Source organism: Haemaphysalis longicornis, unplaced genomic scaffold (genome assembly GCF_048455015.1).
Source record: "Haemaphysalis longicornis isolate Haplotype H1 unplaced genomic scaffold, Haemaphysalis longicornis Haplotype H1 scaffold_1, whole genome shotgun sequence".
Taxonomy (NCBI): Eukaryota; Metazoa; Arthropoda; class Arachnida; order Ixodida; family Ixodidae; genus Haemaphysalis; species Haemaphysalis longicornis.
This window is the reverse complement of record NW_027526203.1, coordinates 439,386,098-439,412,202: the sequence shown is the minus strand read 5'-3', so window position 1 is coordinate 439,412,202 and position 26,105 is coordinate 439,386,098. Positions and strand designations below refer to the sequence as shown.

Sequence of the window (26,105 nt, the reverse complement as noted above, 5' to 3'; positions counted from 1 at the left end):
AAAGAGGTGTGACTTTCATTGAACAAGTGAGGCTTATGTTGCTTCTTGTGGGCTGGGAAACTGCGTCACTGGCATCATTTTCAACAGGTCGGCCTCGGAATGGATGCGAATCGTTTTAGAGTTTTCATTTCGACGAGCAAGAATCGCACCGTTTTTGGTCCACACGGATTCCATGCCACTTCCTTTTTCCTTGCTACTGCAGCGCCAAGAAGACTTTTGTTTTGCGGTGTTAGGTGCTCATTCACATATATCGCAGTCGAGTCATTAAATCCAAGGTCCTCGTTGGTTAATCGCATCTTTTTTGCCTTCTGCAAGGCTACATCTCGCTTCGCACGTGACCTGAACTGAACTACACTGTTCGATTTATCAGGTTGCCTGGTTGGTACGCGGTGGCAGCTCTCAATATCTGATTCGGTGATGGATTCTTGAATGGTATCTCCGAGCGTAGCAAGAATAGCAGCCACATTTTCGCCCTCTTGCTTTACGACGCCTTGAATCTCTAGGTTAGAACAGCGCGAGTACTGCTCGGCTAGATTAAAGCGCTTCTCTAGTTCTTGGTTGCTTTTATTTAAAGTGGTGCATTTTGCTCGAAGTTCCTCGTTTTCCTTAGCCTGTTTGAAATTTTTCGCTATCTCATCTTCCAGTCGTTTTCCCAGGTCAGCAAGAACCGCATGCGCATGCTCAATGCTGCGAGCCATTTCTTCCTGCTCGCTTCGCCCTTCCCTGAGCTCACTTCGAATGTTCCGTTCAAAGGATTCTCGCGATGACTTCAATTCTAGTTTCAGTTCATCTTTTAGTTTGGAGAACTCAGCTCGCATCTCCTCCTTTAGCTTCGTTACGTCCTCAAGGGGTACAAGTACACTTCAACTCAAAGCTTGGCAGCAGCGACGACAAAATGAGCAATCCAAGAACGTGTGCATGCACGCATTACCAACCTGCAGAAACAAGCAGAGGAGCATGAGGTGCTGCTTGCACTTCGTCGTCGCCGCTGCCAAATGCCGATGACAGCCAGCAGTAGTTCCTTTATAGCTTGGTGATGGCGCGTCACTGCTGCAGGGGCTGCAGACCACGGACGCCGCTGACAGAAACCGCCTCCTGGTGCCGGTTGTCCGTTATCTCTGCGCGTAGGAGGATGCGCGCTGCTCCGGAGCGTATCGGGTGGTCTGTACAGCTGCGCGCAGGGTTGATCTGCAGAAATAAGCAGAGGAGCGTGAGGTGCTGCTTGTACTTCGTCGTCGCCGCTGCCAAAGTCCTACTTAACTTTCCGCAAAGAACTTAGCCCCATCATAACGGGTCTCTTTGAAGGCATACGGAAAGAGAAACCCATGCCACCTTCCATGCAGGGCCGATATATCGTCCTAATACAAAAAACAAATCGTTAACAGAACCCACCCCAGATGTGAATGACTTCCGCCCTGTCACGCTGCTATCAGCTGACTACAAAAGATTCGCTCAGGTCCTGTCCGAGCGACTCGAGGCGGCACTCGGAGGCGTGGTAGGAAACGATCAGACCTATGGCTTCAAAGGCCGCTCTATCATCCCCAACTTACATCGGGTGAAGAGCGTCTGCGAGGGGGCAGATCTGGGCGTTACTCCGTTGGCAGTGCTCCAACTGGACTGAAGAAAGCTTTCGACCAGGTAAACCACCCGTATCTGCTCTCACTTCTGCATCACTTTGGGATTGGGAACGTTATGCTCGAATGGATGGAGACTTGTTACAAAGACACTACCATCAGCCTTGCCTTAAACGGTATATACCTGGAGTTCCCATCTCAATACACAGATCAGTGCGTCAGAGATGCCCGATGTCCCCAGTGCTTTTTGCCCTGTACCTCGAGCCACTCTGTCGGATGATCGCCGCGTCGGACACAATCAGAGGCCTTGTTCTTGGGGAGGAGGAATTGCTAGTCCTGGCCTATGTGGAAGATGTGGCCTTCTTTTGCAAATCCGCGTCTCAGGCGGGTGAGGTCGCCGAGCTATTTCGCCGCTTCTGCCGCTTCTACCGGGCATAAATAAACATGGCGACGTCAGGAGGAGCCTGGCTTGGTGAGTGGGTTTGCAAGCCTCGACGCCTCTTCGGCATTGACTACAAGGACAGTGTTGTAAGTTACCTCGGCGTAAATCTCGACCTAGGTAAGGCGTGCGTGCCAAGATGGCGGGGGAAACTGGCGGCTTTTGAGAGGAAACTCCAGCCATGGAGGATGAGGCACATCGCCCTTTTATCAAGGACACACGTCTGCAATGCCCTCGTGTACCCTGACGTGCTGTACGGAGAACGCATCACTACAATCGACGCCAGCACAATTAAAAATTTCACCGGTTATGGGCTGTATTCCTCTGGAGTTCAGCGTATGAACCCGTGCGTCGTTCCAACCTGTTTTGGAGTCTAGAGAAAGGAAGTGTGGGCCTTGTGAACGTAGAGTTCAAGCGGGACGTACAGCGCTTCTTGTACTTACGCAATCAGTCTGACTCTTTCCACCACGCGGCATTACAGCGCCTTGGCTCCGCACACCTAACCGGGTGGTTTGCCACGTCACGGGGCCTTAACCACAGTCTAAGTCACGCAGGATTCTACAAAAAGGTCGCCGTTGCACTCTGAGACCTTGGGGGAGCAGTTTTCGTGGGAGTACCTCATCCAAGCTAAACCACGACGGCTTTACTGAGACCTCCTGGCAAAAGTACTTCCGCCTCTTTATCGGTAACCTAACTTGAGCTCTCCAGGCCCGAACACAATGAGACATGTGCAAGCTTTTCCTGTGCCCACCGGGTCTAAAGATTTCTTTCATTATCACGCCGGACGGTTGCCTGTTATGGCGCGGCAGGAGTCTCGAGGATTCTTTATGCACTACGGCACAGGATGTATCCTGAGCGGCAAAACGGAGACGCCCGAGCACGTCTTCCTGGCATGAAACACTGCCCACTATTTTTGGGATGAAATACAGACTTTCTTTGGCACACGGTGGCAGATAACCTGGTCGAGCCTCGGGTACCTAAATACGGAAGCGGAATGCCCGTCCTTAGCGGTTGTGTCGTCGTCCTGGGCCTCCACTCCCACCGGGGAGCACGGGTGGACGAGGTTGAGTACGCTGTGAGCCCTAAACTCCCCTGAACTCACTTTGTTCAAAAATTCCCCTAGACGACGGGTGCGTTAGAAAGACCCAAACCGTACGAAACACTGAGCGAGGCACTGGCGCAAGGTGATCAGACAGCTATTTTCTTTAAAGGGACTCTGCAACTATCCGATAAACCCTTTAACTCTTTTCTTTACGTCTGGACGTACTGCGAAAGCCATAGTTATCGCTATCACTGAGCGGCACTGCGTGAATTGCTCGTCCCAGCTGATCCGCCTTCCGTTTCTTCTTTGTTTTTGTGCCTTTTTTTAAGTGCTATCGAATGCGTTTACTGTTGCAGGTTAAAGAAAGCCAGCCAATAGCCGCTGTAATGACGTAATTCGAGCACGTGAAGAACGCCAACACCGGGAAAGAGAGAAAAATCTTTTTAATGAGTTTCTAAGTTATATGATGGACATACTAAAGCAAAACATATCTTGCTGGGGCACTTTGTGACCCCCTATTCTAAGTACTGATTGTGTTTATTGATGAAGTTATGAAAGCATTAAGTACTTAGAAAAACGTTTAAAAGAGTTACAGGGTCCCTTTAAGACAAAGGAGGCCATCCGCCGAGATAAACATGCTACACGGTACGAGTAGGCGTTGAAGGCATACACGCCAAATACTGCATTCTGCCTCACATGCACCATCTCTTCTTTACCATTGGTCCTTTTTGTCAAGCCGTATTCATGCTTTGCATACCGCAACTTGTTATTAGCGTTATTTGTTATTGCACTTTGTGACATTTCCTAATAGTACCAGCTTTGTACCATCTTCTTTACGTCTGTAACCGAGATCTTCTATTCGTGTATATCTATGTGTGAACATATCTATCTGTGAACATATCTATGTGCGAATATGTAGCCACCCTCGGCTGTGTTCTCGCGCCTTCGTATTTCGATGTCAACTGTACCCATGTTTAGTCATGTAAATATAGTTATTGTTTGCAAAAGATAAGTTCCGGGATAGCGTCATGGTAAAGCACTAAGCTCTTTATTTAGACCCCTTGGTTCAATTTCCACATGAACCCAAACGCGCGGGTTTTATTTTGTCTATAGGCGTGGACAACTTTGTGTTACGGACAGGAAAATATATGGAAGGGTAGCCTAAACAGTTTCGCTGTAAAAAGCTGTTAACAATGCCTTATGCACAATTGGTGAATGTCATTAGTATAAGTTGTTCGCAAAAAAAAATAGGAAATTAGACGATATATTTGAAAACAGTCGACAGTGTGTGGGATATTTTCCCGAGAAATATTTTGCGCGCAAGGTGACCACCTTCCACTGTTCTTAGTTGCGAATGGTGCAAACTCACGTGTTTGCTATTAATTTGGATGTCACACGGGAAATTTCGGTTTTCTCTTATCTTACGCCTGAGGTCCATGCCCAACTTACATTTGTACAACTGAAACACTGGACTTATATTGCCCTATAGAAACAAATGTCTACAGAGAGCAATATGTGGAAGTTAAAAAGGGCCTTAACAAACATTTTTGTAAGATGTATGTTTTTCCGGACATGTCGATTTTTTACCTTGAATCGTAGTATTTACTTATACCGGGATGTCATGTCGACGACAAGAGATAACTTACCTCCCGCTAAGAGCATGCGAGCATTCCCAAGTGTGTTTTGAGAGAACAGAATGACAAGAGTTTATACATTGTTTCCAATTTCAACAGTTTTACCTCAGTAGCGAACGTTTATGTAAGAATTTACCTGCTTTGACTTTAGTTGAAAAATTATGGCCTTTGTTTTGTCTGCATTTATATCGAAGGGGTTTAGCCCCGAGCATTTTTGGAGATGGATAAGAGCAGGGTTTACAAAATTGTTTAATTGACAAAAGTTAATTGCAGCAAAAAAGTGAGCAAGATCGTCAGCATAAACCACATATTCAGAAGCTTGCAAAGTTTTACGAAGTCATTTACATAAACATGAAAACAAGGGGGCCTAAACGGCTACTTTTTGTGGTGTTTTTGTTTGACGCTCTTTGCCCTAGCTGGCCTTGCGCCAAAAAATCCAACAATCACCATCATCACCTTTTGTGGTGTGTTTCAACTCTCCTTGAGCTGCCCACGGAGGGTCGCTGATAGTTTTAGGGGCGAAGCCCCTTCGGTACTCGGGCTGTTGGCGTGTCGTCGTCGTCGTTTCGTGTAGTCACTGTACTGAAGCGCCGGGACACTCGATTTCCAACGCCTCGCGCTAGAACGTAGCGCGTACTAAAAGAACACACCGGGACACTCGTTTTACAACGCCTCGCGCTAGAACGTTTCGTCTCCGTGGGCAAAAACGCGTACGAAAAGAACACATCGAGACAAGACACTCGTTTTCCAACGCCTCGCGCTAGAACGCTTCGTGTTTCAAAGACACGAGACTTTCACACCAAAGCTGTATACCTCTACCCCTCAACGGTTTCATCTCCGTGGGCGAAAATGCCAAGGCGCCAAGAATACACTTATGGCCCGGGATTTTTTTTTTTTATTAGTTGAGCCGGCGGCCCCTTTTGCGTGCTGTCTCCGCGCCACGTGCGTCGGATTTCCGTCCTAGCGAGTTAACTCATACTTTCGCATGAATAACCCATAATCGCCAACCAACGGCTTCAGTGCGTGTTTACGACGCAAATGACCCGGGCTCGAATTTGAGTGTGGGCGCGTTCTTTTTGGCAGAGCTGCTGCTACGACAACGCGCACGAATTGCGTTTATTAAGGCGAATGCCAATGTCTCATCAAACGCAAAAAGTAACCGTCGTCGTCGGCGTCAACGCAAATGGTTTTAAAGTGACCACCCCTGTAAAAATAAATTATGACATTTGGGTCTGCATGGGGTTTGAACCCGGGTCGCTACAGTAGGAAGCAGGTGCATTAATTCCTGCGCTAAGCAGGAACACTACCGGCATGGAACAAAAATAATCTTGAAGTGTGCCACATGAAAGCTGAATCCGGTGGCACGTGAGCAGAACAGGTTCAGGCGGAAAAGATGACTGCGGGGAAGCTGCCGCGTGAATTGCGGCCATCTGCTGCAGGAGTCATTCGCGTCTAACGAAAAAACGAAAGCAAAGAGAAAAATACGCAAACACGAGGCAGCAGGACGTCTGATGATCGCTAGACTTGCGCCTTCAAACCACCTACTTACGCAATGGCTTAAGGGCCCGGTTTAATTTCCCGGAAAGCAGGCCGGTAGGCGCGAAAGCGAACGAGGTGGGTGACCGTGCAACCTTTAATGTAAGCATAGCTGATGGCCTCCTCAACAGGTATTCGTTATCAGCGTTGCGATTAATACAAAGGAAAAAGCAAAAAAGAAAACCAGTCTACCAACAACAATGCAGCAGAGAAACCAGTAAAACAGCCAACAAAAACGATGCCAACAACTCAAGTGAAAGGAAAAGAAAACGGGACTAATAAACAAACGTGAAATGAAGTGAAACAAAACGCCTAGGAAAACGGCAGAATTGCACCCAAAACAAAATACCAGAAGTGTGCTTGATAAGCAGAAGAAAAAAAAACAACGTTGTAAACCACCAAGAGAAAACAAGAGGTCGAAAGCACAATTACACAGCAAAAAAAAAATTACACCATCTTCCCGCAGGGGAACCCTGAGTAGTATGCGAAGCAGCCATGGGGTCGATTCAAGTGCCCATAAGTTAACAGTTCGTCGTTTCCGTTAGTTTGAGGTATGTGGCTACCGTTATATTTACCGTTTGGTTTCCATGGTAACTACCATGGTAACTACCAACCTTTTCACTTACCGGAACTACGAAATGGGAAATTGCGTTGACCCCATGGCTGCTTCGCATACTACTCAGGGTTCCCCTATGGAAAGATGGTGTAATTTTATTGGAAGGGGGGGGGGGGAGTGTTAGAGTGGAGAGGCATTAGAGAGAGAGAGAGAGAGAGAGAGAGAGAGAGAGAGAGAGAGAGAGAGAGAGAGAGAGAGAGAGAGAGAGAGAGAGAGAGAGAGAGAGAGAGAGAGACGTTGTACGTGGTATGAGCTTGTCTTTATTTAGGCATTATCATCGAGACGTTGTACGTGGTATGAGCTTGTCTTTATTTAGGCATTATCATCATAATGTTCAACGTAGGTGACGTCGAGCTGTGGTTGGCGTTCCGCTTTGATTATGACCGCCTTATGGTCTGTGAAATGTAAAGTCAAGAACTGTTGTAGTGGATGAACCCTAAAATTACTGAAGATGAGGTTGATGCACGTTCCCCGGATGGTTGTGGGCTGCTTGTAATCACGGCCCGCCGAGACTCGCCGACGCACGCCGCCGCCGACGACGATGAAACGTCGAAGGCGGGTGAAGTGCGTGAAGCGTGCTCGTCTCGTGCCGGCCCAGGAAGACACCGGCAACACTGTCGCTCCAGGAGCCATTAAAGGGTAAGACACCACCGGGCGTTCAGCAAACCGAGCATGCGCAGTGGGGGGTGTGGACGCCACACGGCGGAGGGAGGGACATAGCCCAGACCATGACATGCTTCGCATCTAAAACAGAGCCTGCCGGAGCGTCTGCAGAGGCAGCGTCCTCGATCGGAGTCGTCGCCTCACAGCTGGCCGCTGTCGCTGATGATGACGGCCTTCCTGGGCTCCTTGCCGGACAGCGAGTCGATGACAGTGTCTAAATGGTCGATATAGAGAAAGCCTGGACCTTTTTGACGTTACCTATGCATTCGATGAGTCTGCCGAAAAGCACGTACGCGCAGTCCAGCCTTCGCCGTGGTGAGAAAGAATTGCGACCCGTTCGTGTTGGCGCCGAAGTTCGCCATGGACAGGATGCCTGGTCCATGCATGTGCTTCAGCTGAAAGTTCTCGTCCTGGAACGTGTTGCCGTAATAGACTTGTTTCCAGTGCCGTCATGGTTGGTGAAGTCCCCGCTTTGGCACATGGGGTTTGGGAAGGCCCGGTGGAAAGTTGAACCCTTGTAGCCGAAGCACTTCTCCCCCGTGCACTGCACGCGGAAGTTTCTCCGCTGTCTTTGGCACCACGTCGGCGCGCAGCTCCATAACGATGCGCCCGAGCGACACGCCACCGGCCTCGACGTCGAAGACCCTTGGGTTGGCCAAGGGTGTGCCTGGTCTACTAAGCCTTCCTCGCGGTTGGAATTCGGCGTTTGGCTGTTCGATGAGGCGGGATAAGGCGACGTGGACAACCACGTTCGATGGCTGCTACTCCCTCCCTCTGCGCACTGGCCGAACCCGAAGCATGAGAGCTCGTGCAAGAGGAAAGCGCGAGGCGAGGCGTCGTCTTTTTCGTCGCTTGTCGCAAAAGCGCCACCTAAAGAAAAAAATGCTACTCGTTTGCTTGTTCTCATTGTTCGTTTCCTGCACGTGACATACTTCTTAATGCCTGTACGTTTTTTATTAGCATTATGTATCATTTTTCAACTCTGTTTTGTTGTTTTTACAAGTCAACCGTAATACGTTTTTCCTACCCGCCAACTGTCCAAGAGAAAGTGCAAAGCCATTACACGAATTTAACATTAATTAAGTAATTTCAGAAGATGGAACCGCTTTACGACATAACTATCCTATTTCACATAGATTAAACAATAAAACAAAAGTTTACTGCAAAATTTGGACGCTGAATACCGTGATATCGCCTAGAAAATCATTTAGTTACAGCACTCGCGTTGCGCGCTGGTGTGCACGTTTGCTTGTATGTGAAAACAGCCACATCCTTTGCCATAATATTCTACGTCCATATTATCTCTCTCCAAGACTAGGAATTAACCTTCCTGACGGTTCTCGCACTTAAGATTACCTCTTAAAGAAACCCTGCAACACTTTTTTCAACTTTTTTTTTAATCTTAATTGCTTGCAGAACGCAGTCACCCAACACACCTAGTACTTATATTACGGGGTCGCAAAGTACCTCAGCCAAAAATTAGTGATCTGTGCCCATCAGATAACTTGTAAACTGGCTCAAAGATTTTTCTTACTTTCCCAGTCTTGACGTTCTTCGACAGCTTGAATTACGTCACTAAGGCCATGAAGCGGCTGTTGGCCGGTTTTTCTTCAGTTGCAGCAACGAACGCTTTTCGATGGCAACTTAAAAAAAAAGCCACAAAAACAAAGCAGAAATGGAAGGCGTTTGTGGTGCGACGAGCAAATCCCGCAGTGCCGCTCCGTGCTGGCGATAACTATAGCTTTCGCAGTGGTTCCAGACGCGAAGGCAAGAGTGAAAGCGCTTATCGAAAGTGCTGCAGGGTCCCTTTAAAGGGACTTCCGATAAACGCTTTCCCCGAATATTACTCCGGCAGGCAGGCTGGCCGCCATTCACGCGGCAGTTTCCCCATAGTGATAGGTTTCCTCCGCGGGCACCTGTTCTGGTAATGCGCAGTCCCCGCTGGCATGTCCCACGGCATGCACCAGGATAATTCTTGTTCCCCCTCTGGTGCCTCCTGGTCTTGAGACCAAGTACCCAAATGGGTTCTTTAAGCAAATCTCTCTACCTCTAACCGCCAGCGATTCCTTCGTGGGTGCGGGACAAGAGACTCCGAACGCGGATGAGGAGGGGAGGGCGGTTTTCACTCCCGGAGCACAGTGTAGATGGCGCGGCGATAGGGCGCTGTTACTCAGCGTTCCCCGTTCGCAGCTGCCTGCTCGCACCGGCGGGTGCGTCGGCGGTACCCCTGCGAATTCCAGGTAACGGCTGGCAGAATCTCTGGTTTCGCTCTTTGTACAGTCACGTGTCTGAATTGAAGTGACGTCGCATGGGCAATTGTTGTGGGTGTCGTTTTAAGCTTTGCTCTCCAACCACCTCCCCAGCATGGATTGTAGCCAATTTTTTTTATTTATTTTCTTCACAGAGACGGTCATTTTGTGCAATTCGTGCTGACGACGATGATGACGACGATGGTCCCGTTTCGCGTTTCATGAAACATCTAAAGAATTTCCCTTAAACGTTCTTTGGCAGGATTTGGACCCCCCCCCCCCCCTCCCCTACGGGATCGGCACGCGACGAAACCTGAGGGCTCTATCAAACCGAGTACCATCGCCACCACCACCACCACCATCATCGTCATCATGATAATCACAATCAGCCTGTTTGTGCCATTGCAGGACTGTGGTGGGTAGCAGGCTGAGAGCTTCTCCCATTGAACTCCAACTGCACCTTTCCTGCGCTGTCCTAATGCATTCTTTGGCCACAATTTTTTTATTTATCCATTTGATCAATTTAATTGCCTTCTCCTTCTTTTAGTCCTGAATCTCGTTAGCTACTGTGCTAGCCTCACGACCCACGGGTTGTCATTTCTCCCCATTAAATGCCCAGTCCGATTCCATCTTTAAAGGGGCCCTAAATAGGCTGCCAAATGTTACGATTTTGCGTGCACAGTAACTGGAGTACTATCCAAGGAACGTCATCCCGCAAAAATTGTTTAAATGCGTTAAGTATTAGCCGAGTTATCGCTCATTAAAAGGGGCCACCCATAAGGCCTGGGGCTCTCCTCCTCTAGTAGCTCCTCCGAAGCACTGTGGAAGCCGCGACGTCATCGACCCGGCGCAAGACCACTGAGAGAAACAGGGCAATCCATCACCCTCCTTGATGTATGTGCAGTCATTGGCTGCGCCAAGCCCTGCGCGCGCTTTTTTTTTTTTTTAGCACTCGACGCGCATGCTCCGCCCACCAGACTCCGGTTGCACGGTGAGCGCAGTCGCTGTGGTTCGCGCTCGCGGCGCCGCACTGGGCTGTGTCTCGTGCGTCATAGAGGCGCGTCAGAGCCGGAAAGAACTGCGTCAGAGCGCGCAAGTGTGGCGGCAAGGTATGGTTGGTGAGCCAGGAGAGAAAGTGAAATCTTTTTTTCGTCTTTGTGCGGCCCCTGCTTTACGAAGAGGTGTAATATTTGGTACACGTTGTCGTGAAGGGGTACTCTAGCGATTGCGCGATTGAAATGGCGACCTTCGGAAGCCTATTTAGGGCCCCTTTAAGGCGGAAGCCCTAAGCTCCCTATTCTGCTAAGAAGCGCCGATGTTGTTCTTGCTGTTGTAGCGATTGTCTGGTAAAAAAATTTCCGCCGTTGTAAATAGTAAATAAAAAAATTCTTCAAAAATTCAGAGAATTGTCTTCTAATGCGTCGCATTCTTATGCCGCTTGCCTTGAGTGTGAGTTCTTTAAAGCCATTTTTTTTTGTTTTTCCAAATCCTGTACGACCAATTATCTCCATTCACGCTGTTATAAAGGTTACAGGTGGAACTTTTGCGAAATCGGCATAATTGTGGAAATTGAGGGTGTTACACGGTTCTCCATTTTCCGTAATTTTCTTATATATTTTTTTCTTATTTTTTTTTAGTTTTCAAAATTTCTTTCGGTCCATCATCTCACTTACGCTAATATAACGATTTCAGGTGGAGCTTTCGCGAAATCTGCACTATTGTGGAAATGCAGGGTGTTATACGGTTTGCCATTTTCCGTATTTTTTATATTTTCGTTATTTATTATTTTTTTAATTTTGTTTCAGCCAATTATCTCCAATTTCGCTAATATAACGATGACAGGTGGAACTTGTGCGAAATCAGCATTATGGCGGGAATGCAGGGCTTTACGCGGTTCGCCATTTTCAGTATTTTTGTAACATTTTTCTTCTTTTTTTTACTTTTTTCAAAATATTGCTCTGCTAATCATCTCCAATTACGCTATTATAAGGATTAGAAGTGAAACTTTCGCAAACAGTCGTCGCAATTACGCTATTATAAGGATTACAAGTGAAACTTTCGGCAAACGGTCGTCGAACATTTCAAGTCCTTGGAAGATCCCTATCATCAGCAGGAGATCGCGCATCTTGCCGATGAAACCCTCGAGCGAGTTCCAAAATGGACTCGCACGGCTAAGTTGCAACTCAACCCCACCAAATGTACTTGCCTCGTGATTTCTAGGGAAGAGCGGAGAGCCTTGCGTCACAAAGGGACTTACGAGATCGAAGGCAACATTGCTGTACCGCATCCGAACGGGCTCAGCGAAGACCCCAGCATAGCTATTTAACATGGGCCTCGTGCGATCGCCCCTGTGTTCGCCATGTGCAGTGATAGGGGATGTTAACCACTATGTAATGTGTTGCCCAGAGCATGATGTCGAGCGGACTGCAATGCTCTAAGCGATTCGAAAGTTGGTAGCCCCACACAACACTCTAGACCTCATCGTCTTCCCAAGGGGACATTGGGACGTGTCGCGCCATCTACTAAGCTTCCTTCAGGAGACGGAACTGGCAATCTCGTGGTGAAAGGACCCTAACATTGTCTAATTAGGAGGAGCTTGGGCGGAGCAATTGCCGGCATATCCAGCCAGGCTAACTCCGCCTGATCCCACACAGCAACCACTACCACCGCACCACCTGCAAGCTTACTCTGACGACATGGTAGTTGTAGTCAAGGGCAAGACGCGGCAGGAGATCGAGCATCTTGCCGATGAAACCCTCGAGCGAGTTTCAAAATGGACTCGCACGGCTAAGTTGCAACCATGGTAATATTCTTACACCGTGGTTGCAACTCAACCCCACCAAATGTACTTGCCTCGTGATTTCTAGGGAAGAGCGGAGAGCGCAGCGGAAGCCGACAATCAAGCTTGGTGGCAACATATTGCAGCTGGTCACAGAATTAAAGCTACTTGAAGTCGTCTTCGACAGGCACTTGACATTCGTTGCCCGCGCGCGAATCACCTGCGTGGTCGAATAGAAAAGATGTGTACTGCACTAATAGCATTTGCGAGGTTGCACTCGTTTTTAGACCGAAACCACCTGCGGCTCCTCTACCACCCCGTAATTCTGCCGGCCATCACTTGTGCAGCACCGGCATGGTGGGGTGACCGGCAGCATCATTTGCTTAAGGCGAGGATTCACTCCTTGATGCGCTTTCCGCTTTTTGTAGTGACCGGCGCTTACACGAGCACCCGTGCCGCAGTGATGGAGGTGTTGGCCCATTCACTTCCTTTGTCCATCCTTTTGGACATGTTGAAACACGTCTTTTCAATTTGCTTCACCTTAAGCGGCCTGTTGATGTGCCCAATACACGTGTTTATCCCACGGAGGTGGACCACCCTCGAGACTGGACGGGCTGTCATCCTGCTCTTCGTTTGGAAATTCCTCACAACAGAACTGACTCCCCCAGTGGATTCACGACTCTTAACGAGTCCAGTGTTACACGCGTCCATGGATGGTTTTTTTTCACCATGACATCTGCTGGTGCCGCATTCGTCGTGTTCAGTGTTCCATACGTTATAGTAACAGCCCAACACTACTGTATTAGCCCTCCTACAAGCTCCTATGACGCGGAAGCAATTGCTCTACATCGTCTATTCCTTTACCTTCAAAATAATACGCTATCGAGCGCTGGTTACACCTATACTGATTGTTTATACCAACTTCTTGTTCTTGAAAGCGCTCTCAACACCTCGAACACTATAGGAGCCCCGACAAGTGGGCAAGTTGGCATGGAGACATGGTGACTAAAAGTGCAAAAAACGCAGGACAAAGAGAAGGACTACACAAGACCAGCGCTTTGTCCCGCGTTTTTCTGCGCTTTTAGTCACCATACCTCGGGCAATATTCACCAAATTTAGAACAGCTATAGATCATTGGTTTCCTCAGTTGCCGTCTTTCTGTTTCACGTTCCTGGACACTCAGGGGTGTGGGGAAATGAGCTTGCCGACTTCGTTGCCAAAGCTGCGGCGGCCATGGGCGAAGAGGTGGGAGCGCGTGCTTCAAAGCACATCGTACGGAAAGGCTCTTGAGGGCTGGTCGGTTAGATTTTGTGAGCAAGAACATGCCGGACATCTCGGGCTCACGAAATGGGCTCCGAAGCGATGTCTGTTGCTTTGGGGTGTAGTGCGTGTCTCTGTGATTGTCGGTACTGATTTGCGGCCTCTTCTAATGCAATTTAGAGTTCTGTGGGTGGTTGCTACCTATGATAAAGTTGACCGCTTGTGCTCATCCTCAGATCTGCGCGGCGTACTGTTCTTCGAGGTGTGCTTCTCTGTAGCCGGACTGTGCAGTGGAGACAGCCTGCGTGAATTCGGAAATACGGATACTGCCCCTAGCAGCTGCGGGTGTTAGAGTTTAGGGCCTCTTAAGACTGGAGCGTTGTGCGCCTCCTGTGCTCTTTTCGTGTTGTGGTTTCTTTATATTTTGGTGTGTGTTTGTTTTCTGTAAATCTACTATTTGGTTTTTTCTGAAATTTGGTTCTGGGCGCTTGCCCCTGCTCATATATATCTAATTGGCTGTAAGCCTGCCATGGTTTTGCTGGTGCGGGTGTTGTTCCCCACTTTTTCCTTGTTTTCTTTTGGGAGGGGGGACACGGAAAGGATTTGGAATTGGACGGCGTAAGGCTCGCGCGGAGGCCATCACACGGCAGTACAGTCAGGCTGCTAACGCGGTCTTCACAGACGTGTCAGCATACCCCTCCTGCCCAGCGTTCGCCTTGAGAGTAAGCCGCACCCAAGGAGGCTATCACTGCCTCTGTCAAAACGCTCTCACCACCTGAAGCTGAAGATGCGGCAATCCCCTTGCCATCTCCTCTACCCAGGCTACTACTTTAGTGACGGATAGCCAACAGGCCTGCCTGCACTTCCAGGCCGGAACGTTTAACGCTGTGGTTCGCGCAATGCTATTCCGCCTCCCCCGCAGCGACAGATCCAGATCGTATGGACTCCAGCCAAAATGGGAGTAGTAGTAAAGGAACGAGACGCCGCACGACCTCGCGCGAGTAATGACACGCCGCACGAGGAGCAAAGAAAACGCCACCTCGGAGAGATTTAATCCCCTCTGACCAACCCAGAAATGACCCAACATCTACGCCTGACCCAACGCACCCTTCCTCCTCCCCACCAACACCTATCTATCCTGAAGGCACACCACTACCGTGCCTTGCAAACGAACACCTTTCCCTACCCTAAAAGGGTCTGCCACTACTCAGCAAAAGCTGGCTCCCCTACCTGCCTCTTCCGTGGGGCGGACGGCACCCTGTCCAGTGATGCCAATTTAGCGGATTTTCCGCTAAATTTGGCGGATTTCATTTTATTCTGACGGGGGAAAAATTAGTCTAGCGGCTAGTGGATTTTTTGACGGGCCATTTTCATACATAGCGGATTTCTGGCGGATACCTCACGCAGTGCACCGATTCAAAATCGCCCTGCAAGAAACCATTTCCGTGTCCTCTAAAAATGCAGAAATTGCTTAACTTCAGAGGTTAGGAGGGCTCCTGTTCCCTTGCTCCGCCTATCTCAGACAAACAAATCCGTGAGGTTTCAAAACGGCTCTGAGACAATCGAAAAAATTCAAAACCAGTGGAGCAAAATCACCCTCCTGGACTGGAAGCAAATATCGTCCACGCAGTCGTTCTGGTGTGAAGTTCATTCCTATACGGACGCCTGCGGCGAAAACGCGTTCGCCGAGCTGGCCGGATTTGCCATGTCGATGCTCGTGCTGCCGTATTCAAATGCCGAAGTAGAGATGAGGTTTAGTCAGCCTAACATAGTAAAATCCAAGATGAGGAACAAGCTGAAGCCTGAAACAACAAACGCCGTCCTCGTCGTAAGAGCGGGACTGAAGTGACACCGGAAAAGTTGTTTTGATTACGAACTTCCCGCAGCAGTTGTTAGTGCAATCGGGACATCTGCAAAGTATGTGCAACCAAGTCATCTTTCTGGTCTCTCAACAAGTACCAGCGATCCCGTGGAGATGGTGTCAGACGACGACAGCGGCGACGAAGACCTCGACGTGTTTTTCTTTTTCTTCTTTCTTTTCGTTCTTTTTTTTTTTTTTTTCATCAGTGTGAACATTTATAACTTGTTAACTTTTAGCCTCTTCTGTGATGAGGTTGACCAATGACGACCCCCGCAGCACTGCAACCTGAAGTGTTCTGTTAGACGCCTTGAAAGACTCTTTTATATATTATTTCAGCTCTCGTAGTTTTGGGGAGCTTTTAAGAATGATAAAGGTAGTTATCATACGAAATTGCACTGTAAAGGTAGTTATCATACGAAATTGCACTGTTATTTTAAATAAAATAGGCCCTAGCGGGAAATTTAGCGGATATGTTTTAGAATCTAGCGGAATCTGGCGGGTTTCTCATTGCTCTTTAGCGGATGTCTGACGCCCACCGATGGTAACACTGAATGGTTAGTGGATGCCCCTCCCACCCTCTCCCCAAACCGAATCCCTCAACTCTCACGAGCTCTAGAGGCACCCACTGTCCAGCTCATGCCTGTCTGACCAGCTTCGATTGGTGGAGCGGGCTGAAGCGGCTGGCAAGGCATATGGGGTCTCGGACTGAGGAATTCACGTCCTGAAGACTCCGCGCAAATTTTGCCAACAATAAAGATGTTTATCCTGCTCCTCCTCTTGCATTCCTCCTCCCTTGCACTCCTGCTTATTACAGCGAAGATTCTCACTTGTGACCTCTGTATGGGCCCACTGCAAGCGTGCCCACGGGGTTACTAAGCAGGAAAATGTCCGTGTACGGAAAACCGGGAAGAAAGAGAGCGCGGCGCTGCAGAAGCCGAGTTGAGGGGGCTGGGGAGAAGTGTGGAGTCGAACACGACACAGCCGCTCCCACCTCCCATCACGTGGACACCGCTGGTTAGCAAGACGCAATTTTCGTGCACTCCTTTGGACTGCGCACCGGTCAATCGTGTTATGTTTCGGGAATGTGTGGAACCCAATGAAACCGAAACAGCTTCCCTGGGTAATCTGCTACCCTATGAATAGTTTGGTCCACCATTTTTCGTGTTATATTGACGCATGACGTTTGCCCACGCAAGGTTTACGTGTACGTAACTTTTTAATACAAGTCTTTCTTGGGCTACCTGAACTTGAACATTTTGTCCGTCCGTCCGTCCGCCCATCCGTCCGTCCGTCCGTCTGTCTTTTCGCCTGTCTGTCTGTCTGTCTGTCTGTCTGTCTGTCTGTCTGTCTGTCTGTCGATTCAGCCGCCAGGCCAAAGGTAAAGAATTTACTTGACACGAAGTATATGCACGCAGGACCAATTCCAAACTAGTAGTACTGAAGTTCTGCATGGCTCGTACATGTCCACATAATGCACAGCTATGGAAAAGTCGGGAACTTTTGTGGCAAAATGTAAGTAAGGAACCGAGAGTACCACCGTTCTTTTCATTAATTTCAAGAATAAACGTTCAATTTGTTTTTACAATAGCAAATTAAAAAAACTATTTCTTAAACCATAACTACTAGTTGAAATTAGAACTTCCCAAGAACGTAGAGGTGGGGGCCTAGTTGGACCGTCTGTTTATCCGATGTTGAACTCACTTGAACTCTGTGGCCGCGCCCGTCACCAGTTGGACAGCCCTCTGGACAGGACCCACCGAAGCTCGTTCCGGTCGCTTGCCATCGTCAGGAGGCTCCTGTTCGCCCTCACCGGTACCTTCACTTCTCAAGGTGGCCCGTTAGATTTCTGGAAGAAATCAAGGGGGCGGGGGAGATTTTTTGAAAAGTAAATATTTTAGCTCTTCTTTCTCTGCAAAAACATGCTTCATGGGCAGTGCTTTTCTCGAAATATTCGAACCGAAAAAGCGCCCTCACTTTGAGTCACCGATCGCTTCGCTCGCGCGCTACAAACTGCTCGACTCCAAGGGAGGGATTATAGAGCGACGGCCGTATACAGGAGGTGTTGTCTGTTTGAAAGTTGGACAAAAAAGAATTCTCCTTCAGGTGCGAAGTCTTTGAGAAAATTATTACCTTTTATTTATTGCCGCATGGCTGCGTTATGGCGGATGAGAGTCTTTCCTCTGCGAAGACATCTGTTAAGCGCTTTCTGCTGCGCGGCTTTCACTTTTGTGTACTCTGTTTCCATCAGAAGGCCTTATTATGTCACTCGCTCACTCTTCCTGGATCGCGGGACTTTCGGATAACCAAATGTCGATTGGTGTCGTGGACTGCAGTCTGTTAAAAGCTTCATTTTACGCGTGACCTTGCGCTTCATTTTGCTGCTTTCGAGGCCGCCTCGTTGTAGCCCACTGAAATCGCTTTTCCCGGCAAGCATGACACCACAGCGAGATGAGGAAGCGTCGGTTCCCGCGAAATCCGTATATGTAAAAAGCCGTAAAAGGAGGCGCCAAGCTCTGACACCCGTCGAATATGCGCGAAAGTTTGTACGGGCGAGTCGGAAGTTCAACAACGCAGGAAAAGTGGCAAAATTGTACCACTCGGTCTACGTCGAGCTCGATAAAAATGAAGCGCGGCGGCTTTAGTAGCTTCCGTCCCCTAAAGTGTGGCAATAGAGAAAGATGGAAGAAGGGGAAAAAGAGGAAGAACGCAGTGATAAAACAGCGGAAGAGTTCGTGGTATTTGTCCCGAGTTTGCCACTGCTTGTCTTCACTTTGCAGAGCCGAGAACATCGTAACGCACTTAGGGAAAACTGCCTTTTTCGTGTTTGCTTGATAGGCTCCGAATGCTGAGTGACCCCAGATGAGTCACAAAGAGTCAGAAGACGTGAAGCCCAGACTGACCAATTCAGATGACTCTCCTGTTTCTCCGACGGTTCACGGAACAAACGTTCCTAGTCCCGCTCAGGGTTAATCCCGGTCAGTGCGTTCCCTCTAACTGATCACAAGGTCGTCCGTCTTGATGGTTCCAAACCTTCCGGCAGCAGGCGGCCGGCCCGCCAGAGCCACGGAACACCCTGTACGTTCAGCGTTGCGTCGTTCAGTCCTCACCTAAGCTTTCGCGCATTACGAAGATGCGGGGAGCCATGGAAAATTGGTCCCGGAGGAAAGCCGCGGAGTCCAAGGGCACTGCTGTGAGGCACCGCTTGTGCACACACGTGTTCCCTGCGGTTCGGCCGCTGGGCGGGACTCGGCCTCCGGCGCGGTGCACACACGCGCGCATCTGTTGCCGCCTTCCCGTTTTTGATCCTCGCGTTGCAAGGGAGGTCCGTGCGACGGACAGGCCAAATAAACGCGCCCGCCTTGGAGACGCGCAGCGTGAAGCAATGGCTGGTTTGCGCCGAATCATTCACGGCGCTGCGTTCGGTCTGCACAACGTTTCAAACAGCTTTCGCAATCTCATGGTCAGGCTAGCGCCTGCGCGAAGTATATAGCCCTGGACCCGCGGCTTTTTCATCAACAGGGCCACACACGGGGCCAGCTCTGTGCAGGCCCCGGGCTCGGGCCGCGCCAGAAACAAAGACAGACGCTCTTCGAGCCCACCACTCTCGCGCCGGCATTATAGCGACCACCGCCAATCGGTCAACGGCAGTCATAAACCCGGCCAAGCTCAAGAGCACTCTCTCGTCGCGTCCCGTGATTGGCGGCCCCGAGCAGATATATTTTTACCGAAGTATAGAAGCAGGGCCAACGCTAACAGCCTTCAGGTTAGAGCGAGAAAACACGACAAGCACCCGATAATGGCCGGCTTTTTGAGAGCGAACTGGTGCGAACTCTCCAATTGATACACGTCAGATATGGGCCGCGAATAAGACCCGCAAACAAGCCCGAGGAAAAAAATTCCCCAGACGTCTTGTTTGTATGTGTTTTTGTGGGTGTGCGTGTGGCCAGTGCAGTGCTCCAGGCACTACAGTAAGGCAAGGGAAGGTACATCGCTGCCTTTGTGTTTGTCCCGTTGCCTTAGCTGGGCCCAGGGCGGTTCGCGACCCCAAAAATTGCCTGTTAGTTTCCACAAGGTTTAAAACAAGGAACTGCTTTCTCTTCTCCACCTATGCGAGTGCTTTAAATATAAGAGCGGAACAAAGCTCGAAGGCTGTGGACTGCGCTTTAACTTATCTCGTATACAACCTGAATAGTTGGTATAGAAAAATAATCTTGGGAGAAATGAACACGGGCAGTGTGTAGAGAGAGTTATAGAATTGCAACTTACGGGTGCTTGTATTAAAGAAGCTACTGATCTCCGACTATCGTCCTGCACAGAGAAGTCGGCGTTAAGATTTTACTGAATATATGACAAACAAATCTGTGCGATCCTCACAAACGATCACTCCGCGGGTGATACACAATGCAAATAGTTAGGAACTCAACGGAGACAGGACCTACACTAACTTTCCGTCGGTCGGTTTCGCCGCAGCGCTCAAGAACGACATGCGTCCAAGTGTGTGAATTCGGAGAATGACGAGGCCACGCATATAGTTTAACATTAAAATAGGGTCTGCGCACGGAAAACGCGCATAACGCGCTTGTCGTTTTGCATTGCGCTATGTTCCTGCGTAGAGGAAATTTTTTAGTAAATCCCAATGCTGGCGTCGTCATTCGCTGAATTTGCCCACTTGGACACATTGACTGGTCGTTCGGGAGTCTTGCGGCAAAGCCAACCTACGAGGACTTCTTGGAAACACACTTTGAGCCAACTTCAGCGAGGAAGTAAAACTGCAGGCCTCGCGGCTGTAACGAAACGCAGACACTCGGGGACCGGGTTTAGAAAAAATACAAAGTTATACGAAGAGCAAGGAAAGTACTTTTCTGGCGTGATACTGAATGTGAACTTTGGGCTACACAAAGAGCCGCACGACGGCCTCACCACAACGCTACAGAACGACAAATAAGTGTTACCAAATGTGCGGAATTGGTGAATGCTGCGGCGGGGCATGCGATTTGAGCGAGACATGGGATCTTCGCAAAGACAACAGCGCAAGGCGTGCATCTGAGAGGTAGCTTGTGGCCAATCATCTCGACGTCACTCTTGCGGTGTGAGATAGTGGTTTCCTGGGGACCTCTTACCACGGTGCGTGGCGTTGAACAGCGGGGGCGCGCGGCCGTATAACGTTACGGCAGGGCGTGACATCGGAGTGTGTCGACGAGGCGCGCGCGTGTGGCGTAGTAACCCACCAACAGCTCCACTGGTCATGCGCCTTCACAGAGTGGTATGGCACTGATTTTTTTTAAAGCGAAAGCTTTCTTAGTGGGACTGATGGGGTCCTGTCAAAAACGAATGCATCTCCCCATAGAGAGTGGCATTTATCTACCTCGATTGAGCCGCGGACCACTCGATCGTCTTCCGCAAGTCTTCCGCTACCCGGCGAGGTGATTTTTATTACGGTGAGCAGCATAAGTTGAACGTACTCAGCAGTGTGACCGCCGGTGAGGCGGCTGTGCTCGCCGCCACGGCTACGTGACACCGCTCGCAGAGCTCCATCGTCTGAAGCAGCCGCCGACATGCCGACTGTCGAGATCGAAGGTGAGTCTATCTCACCTGAAGATTATAATAATGCTGCGGGTTGGATCGAAAGCTACCGCCGACGAGGCCGCCGTGAGCTGGCCCAGCTAACCCTAACGTCGCCGAACAAAGGACAACATGGCGCCGGCTACCACGTCGATGCCAGAAGAGGCAGGCAAGATGGCCGCCCTCGCTCCAAGTCTCGCGGCCGTCGCCAAGAGCGTCGAGCTCCGGAACTTCCACCGACCGACGTGAAAATCATTCTCCGCCCGAAGAATAATCTCGACTTACAACGATGCAGCCACGCCGTGCTCCACGACAGCATCCGCAACGCAGCCGGCGTGAATCTGGAAGAAGCGCTAGCCGACACCTTACGCATTAACAACCTCCGCAACGTCATCGTCGTCAGCACACCTAGCTTGACCAGAGCAACTCTCTATGGGCGCATCGACTCGCTTCGTCTCGGGGACCGAACTCATGCAGTGAGCGCCTACACGGCCCCACCCGAAGGTACGGCGAAGGGCGTCATACACAATATTCCGGATACTGATGACGCCGACGCCATCACCCGCAGTCTCGTCAACAGCCGCAACCCTACCATCCTGCAAGCCCGACGCCTAGGCACGTCCCGCTCAGTGATTATCGCTTTCGAGGGTGGCACCGTCCCCTACTACGTCTATTACCGTGGGACTGAATACAAATGCTATCTGCATAAGAAAAAGCACGAAGTTTGTGAGCGATGCGCAGCATATGGGCACCGTATCGACGTCTGCCCCAAACCAGACAATTATACTCTCGAAGTCTGCCCGGTATGTGGTCTTCGCGATCCAACTCCTGTCCATCCTTGCACCCCACGTTGCGCCATCTGTGGCCTAGACCACAAGACGGGCGACAAAACGTGCAAACAGCGGTATCGCACCCCCTACCTATTGCAACGACGCCGCTGGGATCAAGAACGACACCGAAGGCACACTCCCCGACGATCATTTCACAGCAAGGACCGGGATACCTCAGGCAACCCACGGGACCGTTCGCCCTCCGTCCCGCGTCTCGCAGGCCCCGCCGCACCCCAAGGGGTTCAGCACCGCTCCCGCTCTAAGCGAAGATCTACAAACAAGGGGTGCCTCGTCACGCTCGGACGCTCTCCGACGCCTAAACCTAGTGGACGCCAGCACAGCCCTCCTCCAGAACAGCGCCAGAGCTTGTCTACCACTCGCCATCCCACCTCGTCTCCCACTCGCCAGCGGAGCTGCTCCGGCCGACGCCAGATCCGGTCTCCAGCATCAGGCGCTACAAGCTCCGCTGCGCCCCCAAGGTGAGCTGGGCAGAATTGGCCTCCCAGTCCACACAGCACGTACATAAGGTAGACCCGGTACAGCAAGAATTAGTTAAGCTCAGGCAAATGATTGAACTCCTAGTGGAAGAGAACACTCAATTACGTACACAACTCGCCCGTGAGGCGGCAGGACAGCTCTCGTCCCAGGAGAACATGGACACCACTACTACACTTCCTTCCGACTCAGCCCGGCACACCCCATCTGAAATAGCACGCAGTGAGCTCCCCAGCGACATACCCGCACCCGCCGACTCGGAGCCCGAAATCGCCTCTATACAGTCCTCCAAACGTCGTAAGGGACCTGATGCTAAACCCAGGGATGCTCAGTATACAACTGAGCAAGTCGTGGACTCTAAACTACAGCAATTCGAACAGAAAACCGAACGCGCAATGAACGACCGCCTGGAGGAGCTCAGGGGCATGATCACGGATCTCACCAATACTATCGCAAAAGAATTCTCAGCCATGAAAGCCCGAATCTCGGTTCTAGAAAACACGCAGAGCCAGCCGGTCTCCGGGGGCGGCGGCCCAATTAAGCACAAGCCGTACACTCGTCCCACCCCTGAGCCCTACACAAGCACATTCCTAGAGCATATTGCATTACCTAAGAATACTCTCGGGGATTAACATGGGACAAGATAACCGACGACCTTATAGCAGCATAATTATCTGGCAATGGAACTGCAGAAGCTACCGAAAGAAGCGCGACGTCCTTCAACAGCACCTAAATGCAGTGGGGAACGACGCTGTACCAGATGTTATTGCATTACAAGAGACATATGGCACCTCCAAACTCGCAGGCTACCGTGCCTTTGCCCCGTTAGATACTGTCCCTGCCAGCCGCCCCCACCACCTGGTCACCACGCTGGTACGTCGCAATATCCCAGTTATACAACATGCCATGGGAGTCGAGGGGGCCGATCACGTGCTGGTGGAACTGGTTTTCACCACGGGCCAGCGCAAGAGCAGCGTCTTTATACTTAATACGTACAGCAGCCCCCGGCAGGCTCACCGTTTTTCTAAACTTTTTCGACGTGCGGCCGATCTGGCAGGCCATCATTATCCGCTCCTTGTCCTAGGCGACTTCAATGCCCCACACACAGCATGGGGCTACGGACGGAACACAGCGAAGGGCACCCGCTTATGGCTTGATGCACAACAAGAGCGTCTTACGCTCTTGACCGATCCGATGCAACCCACAAGGCGGGGTACGAGTACCACACAGGACACCACCCCCGACCTCACCTTTATTCGAAATCATCACCGTTCCGTTACTTGGACCAACACTAGGGTCGACCTGGGTAGTGATCACTACATCCTGAGCATTCACTTAGAGACGCCGCTATGCAGACGTCGTGCTGGCGTTACTCAGCAACTCGTTGACTGGCCGGAGTTCCGCAAGGCGCGACTGCAGGGCACCGAACTCGCTCAGCCCATAGAGAATATCTCGGAATGGGTGGCCCAGCTACGGCAGGACGTTCAACACCACACCCGCACAATACCACAGGAAGCTCAGATCCAACAGGCGGACTCCCGTCTGCTACGGTTGTGGGAAGCCAAATCTAGCCTCCAGCGACGGTACCGTGCCCGACCGGGTAGCAAGGCGCTCCGCCGTAGAATTGTACAACTTCAATGCGAGATAGAGAAACACGTCGCTCACGTAACGGCACAGCAATGGTACTCATTCTGCCAACATCTGGGAACTAATACGAGTGCCTCACGCACTTGGCGTATACTCCGTCATCTCATTGACGACACCAAGAGCAGAACATCCCAACGACAGGAACTTCTCAAACTCCTGCACCATTATCCAGACGAGCCCCAGCAACTCCTTTCAGCGCTCCGAGCCCGCTACATTACTCTAGCGCCCCCGTCAGTTGCACGCATATATCACGGCACAGCCAATCCGACGCTTGATGCACCGTACACAGAGTCTGACACCCGCAGAGCCATGGCCCAACTACGTACGCAATCGGCACCTGGATCCGACGGGATCACCAATAAGACACTTCGGAACTTGGACGACGCCTCTGTCACGGCACTCACAGCCTACTTCAACAAATGCTGGACAGACGGGGTGGTCCCGGATGACTGGAAAAGTGCGATCACCGTATTCATCCCAAAACCAGGAAAGCCCCTGAAAATCGAGAACCTTCGTCCAATCTCGCTAACATCATGCTTAGGGAAGTTGTTCGAGCACATGGTTCTCCACCGTCTTACTGCATATGTGGAAACACACCAATTACTCCCCGAAACCATGTACGGCTTCCGCCAGGGACGCTCCACGCAGGACGTATTGATACAGCTACACCATGACATCATACTGGGCACCGGAACCTCGCCACGGGACACGCGGGCCGTCCTTAGTTTGGATCTCAAGAGTGCCTTTGATAATGTAGCCCATGACGCCATCCTACGCGGCCTCACGGACATGAACGTCGGCCCAAGAGCCTACAACTACGTACAGGATTTTCTATCTCACCGTACGGCACGCCTTGCAATCGGGGACCTCAAAACCGATTCCATCCTGCTGGGCGATGTGGGAACTCCCCAAGGATCAGTGCTCTCGCCCTTCCTATTTAACGTGGCGATGCGGGATCTCCCGCCAGCCCTAGCCCAGATACCTAATCTCCGACACAGCTTATACGCGGACGATATTACTCTATGGATAGCCGGGGGCAGAGACGGCGACATCCAGGACGCCCTTCAAGCCGGCATCCGGACAGTGGAATGCTACGCCAACAGCAAGGGGCTACAGTGCTCTCCACAAAAATCTGAATTGTTAGTCATCTACCCAGGCCGTCACACCCCTCCACCCCACCAGAGCATTCATTTATACTCTAGCAGGGGAACGCCCATACCTCAGGTTCCCGTTATTCGGATATTGGGGATGCACATTCAAGCAAACGGTCTCAACTCAGAAACCATCCGCCGCCTCGATGTTCATGCCACCCAGGTCGGGCGCATGCTCACTCGGGTAGCTAATCGGCGGCAGGGAATTTCCGAACACACTCTATTTCGCCTCGTGCAAGCCTTCATACTCTCCAAGATAACTTATGCCACCCCCTATCTCCTGCTGACTCGACTTGAAACAGAAAAGCTCGATATAATTCTACGCCGTACCTACAAGCAGGTGCTAGGAATTCCCGGAACGGCCCCTACCCACCGCCTTCTGGAGCTTGGCATCCATAATACAGCTGATGAGCTCATCGAGGCTCAGCGCACTTCTCACATGCACCGCCTCGCACTCACACCTACGGGCAGAAAAATCCTACAACGGCTAGGCCGCACGGTCCCATTTGAACACCCTTCTGCGCAACCCGTGCCTGCCTTTTTACAAGCGGTGATAGAAGCGCCCCCTCTTCCCCAGAACATGCAAGCGGGCTCGCAGGACGGTCGGCGCCAGGCACGAACGAGCTACCTCACCCGCCTCCTCAAGACCCATTCACATGTGTGGTATACGGACGCCTCCCCATATAAAGGACGCCCCGCCCTTTGCGCTGCCACATCTAACTTTCCCAATAACCAGGAAGTCGCATGCACCTTGCCCCATGGCGACA

General features: G+C 50.6%; 1 protein-coding gene across 1 annotated transcript in view; it reads right to left on the bottom strand.

Moving 5' to 3' along the window:
• The window catches only part of LOC144155817 (uncharacterized), a 295,602-nt gene that overhangs the window by 13,727 nt on the left and 255,770 nt on the right, over positions 1-26,105 (bottom strand). Inside the window, exon 3 of the transcript XR_013319646.1 lies at positions 17,355-17,499. The gene's annotated coding sequence lies outside the window, so the exon portion shown is untranslated. The remainder of the gene's footprint in view (positions 1-17,354; positions 17,500-26,105) is intronic.